This window comes from Peromyscus maniculatus, chromosome 14 (genome assembly GCF_049852395.1).
Source record: "Peromyscus maniculatus bairdii isolate BWxNUB_F1_BW_parent chromosome 14, HU_Pman_BW_mat_3.1, whole genome shotgun sequence".
NCBI lineage: Eukaryota > Metazoa > Chordata > Mammalia > Rodentia > Cricetidae > Peromyscus > Peromyscus maniculatus.
In genome coordinates, this window is record NC_134865.1 from 79,086,847 (window position 1) to 79,097,164 (window position 10,318).

General features: G+C 44.6%; 1 pseudogene; it reads right to left on the minus strand.

The window, feature by feature from the left end:
* Positions 1–8,527: 8,527 nt before the first annotated feature.
* On the minus strand, positions 8,528–10,006 carry LOC102918623 (mitochondrial import inner membrane translocase subunit Tim23 pseudogene; annotated as a pseudogene).
* Positions 10,007–10,318: the final 312 nt, after the last annotated feature.

A 10,318-nucleotide genomic window follows, 5' to 3' on the forward strand; every position in this document is an offset into this window, starting at 1 on the left:
TTGGGGTACCAGATGTCCTAATGGAAAGTCTTTAAATCAGACCTGTAGTCTGTAGTGAGAGACATACACAGATATTTACACACAGTATGACATGGTAGAATGTCATGTGACTGTAGAACATGCACAGCACACAGGGGGAAGTGGGATCGGGGAGAGCCAATGACTCGGTGTGGGGTGGATTGATGAGTCTGCAGGTACCCCTTCCCTCCATGTCACAGTATAGGATGGATGAGAGGATGGGAGGGGAAGAAACAAAGAACTTGGCCTAGAACCCCAAGTCTAGGTTAGAAGAGGTAGTGTAGGTGATTTGGTCCAGCATTCTGTTCTTTCTGCCAGATCCTTCTCAATGGCTTTCCAAGGTTATTACTCCTGGCTTCTAGTTAAAATCTTCCAGGAACACAGAGTACTTCATATCTGGGGGTAGGCATTACCATGCCAGCAGTTATGACTTTGGAAAAATCCTTTTGACCATTCAGAAGTATCTCTTATTCTAGACTCTGTCATTCTGATGCCAGAAGCTTGGGGTGAGTGAGGTCCATTTTCTGGTGGGTTGGCAGAACCTGACGTGAAGTAGGAAGCAGAATGTGGGTGTTTTTCTACCTACAGAGGCTGTGATGGCTGCTAATGCTTTACTGTACAATTCTCCTTGGGAATCAATAACCAAAGTGTTCACTGCCTGTAGGGGACTAGAATAGGCAAGAAATAAGAAATACAAAAATGCCCTGTGTAAGTGGTCTTCAGTAGAGCAGCTGCACACATCCTGAAGGCCCCTGTGTTTCATCTGCTCTTCCAGCTTCTGACCCAAGAACGTGACTCTCCACGTGTATTCATCACACATGCTTGTACATTGTGACCCCAAGAGCTGAGGGTCTGAACTTGTTGCACTGGATCTTGGCATCCCTTAGTAGGTGTTAAGGGTTTCCATATTTCTTATTAACTTTATTCCCAGACATTTAATCCTTTCTTGATATAGTTAATATTGATGATGGGAGTGATTTTTTTTTCATTTTTTTAAGACTATTCATTTCTTAACAACTCTGTCAACAGTGGATGCCTTTGTCTTTTTCCAGACATGAGGAATATGGTCCTTGCATGCCCATACTGAGAGGATGCTGACTTGTGGGTGAGAAAACAGATACATTTACTTCTAGTATATCTGTAACCACATAACTGCCCATCCCCATCTAAGAGTTTGTTGATGTCTCTCTGCACATCCAAGAAGGTGCAACTGCCCTACAGATAAAAACAGATAACTGCATCTATTCTTTTTTACAGCGGAGGAGTCCATGTTACAGACATATCACAACTCACTTACCCATCCACCTCTTCTTTTTTATTTTTATAGTTTAATTAGCTTACAAAGTTTCAGATTTCCCTGTGGATTACTTTGTACACCCTGAGTTCTGGTTGATCTTCCGGCTACCCCATTTTCCCTCCACCTCCCTGTCTTTTCCACCTCTCAATAAAGAACAAAGTCCTGTCCAGTTGGGGATTATTGCAATGAAATAGCTCAGGCCATTTCTGCACATGTCCTGGTGTCAGCATGTTTCCCCTTCTCTTAGATAAATCCACATGAGTGCAAGGACAGGGTCATAAGGCCGGTGGAGGATGGATGGTCCACAAAATTGCTGAACCGTTTTCCAACATACTTACACTGTTCTACATCCCCATCAGCAATGAGTAAGAGGCTCTCCACAGCCTCACCAACACATGGCTGTCAATCATCAGCTTTACCCTGTTGAGTTTTGGCTCATTATACCTCAACTTTGTATTCCCCTGATAGCTTATAATGATGCCATTTCTCCCCATATATGTTTGCTGTATGTGCATCTCCTATGGTGAAGTGTTGACTCAATGTTTTGCACATTTTAAAAGTTTATTTTTATTTATCTTACCGTCTGTGTGTTTTGCATGTATGTATGTATGTATGTATGTATGTATGTATGTATGTGCACCATGCAATTGTTTGGCATGGAGGTCAGAGAACATGTCAGATCCCCTAGACCTGGAGCTACAGATGATTGTGAGACACTGTGTAGGTGCTGAGAACCAAACCTGGCTTCTCTGCAAGAACAGCAAATGCTCTTAATGGCTAAGCCATCTCTCCAGCCCCAAGTTGTTGGTTTTTTTTTTTGTACATTTTTATTTGGCTTTTAGTCTTTTAATTATTAAGTTTATTGGTATTTTTAACAAGATGCACACTTTAATTTTTCAGCTTCCTTTCAGTATTTACTGAAATGGCCATTTCATGTGTGCCCCTTATTTCTATAAATAAAATGAGTGTCAAAATAACAAAATCCATTTACATTCTTAGGATAAATACAACCAAACGTGCTTCTGGGTAGACTTTACCTCATCTTTGTTTAAGGTAAGTGAGATTGCTATGTTGTGTTTTGTGGATATATGTCAATTTGGTTAACAGTTTTAATCACTTGTCAACAAATGAATTATGCATTTCTGAAGATAATTAGGATATTATACTTCTTTTAATAATATCTAGAGCAATTGAAGCAGAAAGGGAGCTGTGTAAAGCTGTATTCAGTGTTTCCTGGTCCTTGGAAATAATGTGCAAGCAATATCATATTCCAACAACATAAACCCAGGATATTTCAGTCATAAAACATGCTTTCCCCAGAGTCCTGGGATGATGGAGAAACGGGAAAGGGACATGAAGCCCCCTGAAAGTTCTCTAGAGGGACAAACCTGCAACAGTGTGAGGAATAAACTGAATCAAGTTAACATTGGATCACATGACATAAACAGATGAATTTGGAGAAGAGACAAATATCCCAAGTAGATGAATTTCAAATGCTTTATGTAAATTTTCTGTCCATAAGCAAGGGGAGCACAGCCCCCCTCCCCTGCATGCTCAGGGAGGCATCCATGGAGCAGAGTGGGAAAGGTGGGAAGAGAGTGATTGAAGGGAAAGCTGGGAGGCACGCCCTCAGCCAACACCAACTTGCTCAAGGCCACAGCAACTATGAGGACCTGTGCCAGACCTGCCCCTTGTCCAACATGAAAGAAGACATTTGCTTCTCTGATCCTCCTTTCCAAACCACTCACCCCTGCTGAGGAACATCCTTCTAATTCCCAAGCAATACCCAAACTGCCAGGATCATCCCAAACAAAGAGTGTCAGCAACTGTCATAGACAAGGGAGTCTAACAAGACAGTGCACCTAAACGTAACGTGACCTGAGTCGGATCCTGGCATAGCAACACTGCATTAATTACCAAGGGGATCTGAACAAAGCTTGGACCTCATTAAAATAATTATGCATCAACACTGATATATTGACTATGATTAATATACCCTACTAATGGAGCCTATCAATACTAGGGGAGACCTGGAGTAGAGCGTGTAGGACCCTCCAAGACATGTTCTTGTAAACCTAAATCTCCTATAAAATAAACACCATATTAAAATTTTATAGGAAATAAAACTTGTAATCAATACATAATCTCAAAGCAAGAAACCAGGGATTAGAAGACAAACATGTTATGAAGAATGTGGAGTTGGATTTTTAGCATGAATGGCTAAAAAAAAAAAAAACATGTGTACAACTATTCAATAGTAAGTATGCTGAGTATTGACAACAGAAGCAATAACTACCCTAACTTCAGAATCGCAAGTAACATTCATTTATCACTGTGATTATCATCTTTTTCATCTCCCATGGGTCTGACTCTACCAGGGTCTCCTGGGTACTCCTCACTTGGGTGTCTCCAGGGATCCAGGCTAGAGTCATCTCAAGATCTCCCTCCCTGGTGACTGAAGTAATTGATAACTGTGGCCAGGACCTCATATTAGGTGGCCACTGACAGCACCTATATAGACAACTTTGACATGTGACATACCTGCTCCCATGTGGCTGGGTTCTAGAACTAAGGTGCTTGATGGACATGGCTTTGTATGAATGAGCTTCAGTCATCAGCCTGGAAACCCTTCTTTGTACTGCTCACATAGGACAGGAAGCAAGCCGCTCAGCTTGTACTAGGGGGCGGACTTCCATGTCTGGGTGGGGCTGGTGTTAATAAACATTAGTAGACACATTTTACATACACTAAAGCAAAGCCTGATTTATGGTCATTTACATCACTCTGGTAGGTTTTCCTAGAACCTTTCAGTTTTGGTGTTACACAAGTGTCCTAGTTAGGGTTTCTATTGCTATGATGAAACACCATGACCAAAAAGCAAGTTGGGGAAGAATAGGTTTATTCAGCTCACACTTGCACAGCACTGTTCATCACTGAAGGAAGTCAGGACAGGAAATTAACCAGGGCAGGAACCTGGAGGCAGAAGTTGTTATAGAGGCCATGGAGGGAGCTGCTTATTGGCTTCTCCCCATAGCTTGCTCAACCTGGTTTCTTACAGAACCCAGGACCACCAATCCAGGAATGGCTCCATCCACCATGGGCTGGGCCCTACTCCACTGATCACTAATTGAGAAAATGCCTTACAGTTGGATCTCATGAAGACATTTTCTCAACTAAAGCTTCTTCCTCTCTGATGACTCTAGCTTGTGTCAAGTTGACACACATAACCGGTCAGTACAACTATGGGTACTGGACACCATGTGGCCAGGGAAAGAACTTTCTAGAAAATGATGTTCATCTGACATCTGAGATATGAATAGGAGTGAACACATGGAATCCAGATGAATGGTGTTATTGGAAGCCACCTACACCAGAACACAGAACCTGTCGGCCCCTTAGCCTTGTGCTTCAGCCTTCAGAAGTTCGAGAAATAAATTTGTATTCTTTACAAATTCCTCAGCGTTGAGTTCTTTTTTTATAATCACACAAAATAGACTAAGATGGAGGGCAAAGGGCATGTCATATTTTAAGAAGAACCAGCTACATATATGGATGTCTGGAGACTATCAGCATAAATCATAGACATTCAGATGCATGTGTGTGCATGCTATGAAGGGTCATAGATCATTTCTCATGGTGTTTATAACTACAATAAGTGTTTATATTTTTTTATCCTGGTGGTAATAAAGAGCTGGAGGGACTTCAGTAAAGGACAACGACGGTGTCTATTGTGAGGAACCCGGGCACAGGTTCTCACATGTTTCCTTCTGTGTGTGTTAAACTCAGATTCACACAACTGGATTTGCTGAGCTATTTACACAATGCAAGTCAGACACAGCAGAGTTCACTGTGGGTGTAACTGACCACTCAAAAGTGGAGGTGGGGGCTGTGGTCAGTCATCCCTCTGGGGTGGTGGCTAAGGGGACATGGTAGAAAACAGTTGTCATTCACAGATGCTTGCTGACATTTGGTTATAGCTTATCCCTATCCACACGGATGCTCACATCAAGTTTCTACAAGAGCTATGCTAGTGTTTAGTCACATCAGGATACTGTGACAGAGAAACACTAACCAAATGAGTTACACAGAACAGGAAGTCATCTCTTCCACACCTGGAGACTGGAGTGTCCAAGATACAGATGCTGGTAGTATCTAGTAAGAGCTCATTTTCTTCTTCATAAATGGTCCTTCTCACTGCATCCTCACATCCAGGAAGGGTGAGGGGTCTTTGGAGTCTCTTTTATAAACATACTAACTCCATTCATGAGAATTCTGTCACCTCCACCCAAACATCCTGATACTTTCACATAGGAGGTTAGGTTCTCAGCCTCTGAACTGAGAGCAGATATGAACAGTATTCCTGAAACAGGGGACACTCAAGAGTTTTCAAGAACTGTGGTGCTCCTGGAGCTGTGAGCCTGTCACAACCATGTATTCTGGTAGAATATATAGGCTTGTTGGATCACAAAGAGCAGATATTACAGCGGAGCCAAAGCAATAGCCAGAGCTTCCTCATTTCCTGTTCCTGCTTCCTGATCTCCAGTTCCCACACAGTTTCACAAATAAGCCAGGTGACACTTGAACACGCAGTGGGCTCAAGAGAGGAAGCCTCACGTAGGGAACCGGCAGCATAGGCTGTGAGCCTTTAGCCCTTCCATCAGAAGGGAAACAGATGACTGCAAACATCTCTCCCAGACAGGCCCAAAGAAGAGCAGCCCGCACATCATGGAGAAGCACTGAACTTGAGAAACACATGGACACCGTCCACCCAGCTGAAGGCACTGGCCCGACATTATGTGTGTGAGTGGGGGACGGTGGGGCGTGGCTTGAAATCAAAATAGGGAATTTCAGATCACACACATTCTCTCTTGCACCTTGCTTCCTCTTAAAGCTACAAACATATCTGAAAGATGAGAGTGTAGGGAGATTACCCCAAAGTGGCCGGGCCACCTGGGGCTATCATCAGTGCGTCTACCATGGGCTTGTCTGCGGGCAGAGGGCCTGCTGCAGTGAGCCCAGGAAGAAACGACAGCATAGGGTGGAAGTGATGGCGGAGCTGAGCAGGGACCCCAGGTAAAGGACTGCTGGAACTGGAGAAGATGGAGAGAGGGCCCTTATGTCTGGAGGGTCAGGTCTGAAATGGCCACTGTGCATCGAAGGCCCCACTACTCAGAGGTGAGACACATCCCGGACAGAGCGTCTCATACAGGAAGATCCACAGGTCAGTAACAGAAGGTACAGATGGCTCCTGGCCGACCACTGCCCCACGCATGAGACCTTGGCATCATGAACGCACAGCTCAGGGGGGTGGCTTCGGCAGCAGGGGCTCAGCATTGGACAACTTTCAAATCTAGGTTATGCCTCAATGCCAAGGGCTCTTTGGAGTAAAACCACGTCTTTATTAATGAGCTCAACCCCAGCTCTCTGACGGAACGCTGGGAAAGGGGGCCCTTTGGTTCTATTCAAATGAACGGGGGTGAGAACAGTGGGTGTGTTTTAAATTCTCTCCCCATCCTAGGAGGATGGATCTCATTAGTGAGGGAAATGATTTTGCCAGGGAAAGACTGTTACAATAAGAAAACACAACGCACTCAGGATGAGCCAGATCCAAGTCAATTAGGACGGATTTAAAAAAAAAAATGGAGGGAGAGAGAGGGTGCAAGCTTCAAAAATATCACCCCTTTGCTGGCATTCATTTGAATAACAGCAAGGGGACGTTTTAGTTTTTAATCATTTTTCTTCCTTGAATAGGTCTGGATCTCATTAATAGAGGAATGATCTCACTTAAAAGACCTGGTGCTAAACTCCTGTTCAACAGAGATTAACCAAATCAAACAGGATTTGACCAAAAAAAAAAAAAAAAAGAAAAATCTAAAGTATTCTATCTACTTCTTGTACATTGCAACCTGACTTTAAATGTAAAAACCGGGGGTGGGGGGATGGGGGTGGGAGGCGCCGCACGTGGTATTTCTTATTCTTCTCTTGATGGATCTGGAAAACATTTTCCTAGGTAAACTGTATTGAAATTGTACTGAATGTGGTTAGCCACATGAAGTCACTGAAAAAAAACACACACACACACACACAAACAGCAGAGTTAAATAATGTGCATGTGTGAGGGAGGAGGGGCTGGGAGAGATGTCAGTTTGCAGGAGATGAACCTTCTACTGGTACATAGTCTCCTGAGATCTGCCAGGGAGCGTTCATTGCACTACTTTAGCTCGGCCACACTTACTATGTATTCAAGTGAACACACTTCACTTGAAGGCTTTCAACCTCAGCCCAGCTGACATTTGGGACTCAAATGTGCTGGGTTCTCAGCTGCAGAGGCCGCCATGCATTTCGACTGTTGAACAGCGCTCCTGGTCTCCAACCACTAAGGTCAGTAGCAGCCTGCCACCCAATCCTAGGTATCTTCCCATGCACCCCTACGGGGCAAAACTGATCCCTCATCTTCCGTGCCTTGTGGATCCCTTGATGTCACCCTTGGTAAGAAGACAAAAAGAAGAACAAAGTACGTAACAGTACAGGTGCCTGCGTGTAGTGTGTCATTAGGCTTTGTCCCAGAAGTCTCTCTAAAGTACCTTCACCTCCACCCGTGTCCCAACCTCTAGTTGGGACGAGCTACCCTGGTCTGTCCTGTTCCATAACTCCATGGTAATTTAAGTAAATGATTCTTTCTTTTTACTCCCTCTGGATTTGATGCTGGGGGAGGGGAGGCACAAATCAAATAGTTTCCACTCAGAATCATGGCCAGGTTCATCGAGGTGCACAGTCTTCTGCAACAGCCTCAGCTAAGTTTAGACTCCCTAGATATAAACTCTTTGTTAAATGCCTGACCTATCTGAGGGTGCTCATGCTTCTTGAATCCTAACAATTCCATTTATGCATCTCTTGCTTTATGAAGGCACAACAGGCCACATTCATTCCATAGGAGCAACCCTTTGGATTTTGAACTCAGATCTTATCCCTGGCCATTAATATGCTCTCTGTGGATGCAGGACAGAAAACTGGAAACTGTAACTCCTAAGTCATGAAAGGGAAGCACCCCCCCCAAAAAAAAACCCCAGTGCATGGTGTTGCTAGGCTCCATGTTCTATATCCTAGACAGATGAGAATGGGTTTTTGGCTTGGGACATTTTCAGCTTATCTGGATATAGCCTTTGGTCAAGGGTCATCCAAAATTAAAGCAAGAGGTTCAGAGGTGGTTAACCATCCATGATCTTTGTCACAGCAAATCAGAGTCTCCAATTGTTCAAAGTAATTGTCGGTACAAGTGAGAAAACAATTCCAGACTGACTTGGTAATCAATCTGGATGACTATGAAATGTCCCCAGGTCCAGAGGTGGCAAAATCTTCAGAGTGACTGTTGGAGCAGGGGAACCTTTCATGTGTTCTCAGTTGTTATACAGTGCATAGAGACTGGTGAGGGTCAGTCCTGCCAGGCCACCACGTGCTATTCCTCGAAGACCACCTGTACATTTATACAACATTCCCGTCATGGTTCCGGCTGCTACTGTGTTGAGATCATCTTCTGCACCTCGTGTCTTCTCAATGATAACACCAAATGCACTCTAGAGCAGAGCCAGGGAGCCTAGAGTATTAGCCCAAAGTGCCCCTTACCTAGTCACCATATTCAAAATCGGTACGTTTCTTGGTTTGGACCAGGCCATGCTCTGGGTTTCCTTCCATCCTAACCGCAGACCGTTCACTGCTCCAAATGCAGCCTCTGTCATACAACATCCTCCAATGGTAGAGAAGGCTAGCTCAAATCTGCCTCGGGTTTTGTTAGCTCCAGTTGGCAAAATGAACTCATCGGCATCCTGAACAAGATAGCGTAGATCCACATTTAAATACAGAGACAGGGGGTTCATACCAGTTAGCAGAACAGCCGGCCAAGTCAGCATGTGAGTAGCCCGCTCCTCCTGCTGGGAAGAAGCCAGCCAATGCACCTGGTGGTTTTGTTGCCACTTCCCCCGCCCTCCTCCGCCCCCCTCCTCCGCCCCCCTCCAGGGGTCATGTGCTCCGCCGTGGTCCCCACAGCAACAGCGGGAAGACCCGCGTTGCTACTGCCACCTTCACACGCTGACCTTCCGGGTGCCCGAGAAAGTAATTAATAACCTCACAGGTAAGTCCTTCCTGGAAGAGACCTGGAAGGAAGCTGGAGAGAGCAATGGATCAGAGGGAAAGCCCAGACTAGCACCAGTAACCGAGGGCATCCAGATAGACTCAGAATCCACATCTCCCTTCCTTCACGGTGCTTCTCTCAACTTGCTAAGTCAGACATGGCTGTTACCGCCTGAGTAAAATTCACTGCCCACAAACAGATTTGAGGGTTGGGTTCATTCTTTTTCTTGTTGGTGGACTTGGTAACACCAAGTCATGGAAAGAAGGGCTTATTTTGGCTCGCAGTTTAAGGGTACATACAGTCCAACATTGTAAGGAAGGCACACTGGCAGGAGCGTGAGGCAGCTGGTCACACGGAGTCCACAGTCAGCAGGTGAGAGAAATGAATTCTTTTCATTTCATTCAAGACTCCACTCCATGGAATGGTGCTGCCTATGTTTAGGGTGTTTTGCATCCTGAGTTAAACTTCTTTGGATAGGCTCTCAGATTCCGAATCCAGTCACACTGGCAATGGAATCTGACCATCACAACTGTACCCCAGGTCAACTTGACATTGAATCGCATCACTGTAACTCATAACATTTTACCTCTGGTCCCCAAATTATCATGTTCATCTCATAATGCATTTGGTCCCTCTCTTAAAAAAAAACCATAATTTTTCATAGTGCCAGCACTTTAAAAGTCCAGACAGAAACAGAGTCTTGTCAAGGAAAAACTATAGCAAGACCAAAAGACAGCAGAGAATAGATTCAATCCCACAGCTCCATATCTGACATCTGGGGTTCAGGATGGAATCACCACGGTATGGTGTGCTTGGGGAGCTTTGCATTTCCAAGTCTGCCCCCTACAGACATGTGATCTATGTTTTGAAAAGGC